A 1328-nucleotide genomic window follows, 5' to 3' on the forward strand; every position below is an offset into this window, starting at 1 on the left:
GCTAGACACCTTCTCCCAAGCAGGGCAAAAAACACTTGCTTGTAGAAAATCAATTATTGGCTTCAAATCTTGGTCTTTCTCCTGCTCTGCTTTAATATCTATACCTGGTTCCAATTCACCATCATCAACTCCTTCAGTCACTTTGACTTCAGCTTCATGTTACCTGGTTACTTCAACCTCCCTTTTAACACATACCAGATTCCAGATTTCTCAAATGACATTTTATCGAAGTTAACTACACACTTCCTCGGTAGTAAGTAGTCCAACCCTAATACGCATTGGTCTTCAATGTCAGCCAAGTATACTTTTTGTCTGTCCTTTATGCCCATGAGCTCAATAGTTACCTACACTGGTCCCCACAACCTTGTATAGTGTCCTGTTACACCACAGAGCTTCTGTATGGGTTCTGGTACTATTTGGTACTACAAGGGTGTGCTGAGATGCAGAATCTATGACAAAGTTGCACTTTTGACCATCCAGCTTTCCTGTCACGTAGACACTGTATGTGCTTGCCATTTTACACTTAGCTGTTGGGACTTTCCCAATGGGGGTTGGTGGGCATCTCTCAACACCAACCACTACTGGATTCCCAAAGCTGACTTATTGGTAGTATTCCTCTTACACTGGCTCCTCATATGTCCTTGCTCTCCACAGTTCCAACAACCTTTCTGAGTAGCAGCCTTTCCTGCCATGACATCTTCCCTGTTTTGAAGTTGCCGGCATTGAGCTCTCTTGTGCACAGGTTTGTTACAGTGCCAGCAAAGTCCCTCAAACTTCTCTGAAAGCTGACCTATTCTGGCCTTGAATCCTGATGACTATACCAACCTTGGCACCTCTGTGCTGGACTTAACATAGGATTCGAATTCAAGAGCTCTGGCCATTGCATCCTGAATAGTAGAGGGTGGTGCTGGTTTTACTTGTATCTTCAGTTGTGGACTGTCCAAGGCATCTACAAACTGATCCCTCAGCAACAGCTTAAGGACATCGGGTGGTGCAATTGGGTAGGCCTTGTGTGCTATACTTTCCAAATCCTGTGCCAGCTCTTGCAGGGTCTCGCCTTTAGCACGGACTTTAGTCCTAAACCTAGCCCTGTAGACTTCGGACTGATTTTGAGTTCCATACCTGAGTTCTAGAGCAGCTACCAGTGCTCTATAGTTGTGCCTGTTGTCTGCTGACAACTTTCCAAGTATTTCCAGTGGTTGTCTCTTCAAGCTTGTTGCTAGGTACACTGCTTTCTGCTTCTCTGTCCATCCATTTATTTCAGCCAGGAGCTTAAATTGTGATCTATATGCTTCCCATGGTGCCTTCCCATCGAATTCCTGTGGGTT

This window comes from Limulus polyphemus, unplaced genomic scaffold (assembly GCF_000517525.1).
Source record: "Limulus polyphemus unplaced genomic scaffold, Limulus_polyphemus-2.1.2 Scaffold1028, whole genome shotgun sequence".
In the NCBI taxonomy this organism is placed as follows: Eukaryota; Metazoa; Arthropoda; class Merostomata; order Xiphosura; family Limulidae; genus Limulus; species Limulus polyphemus.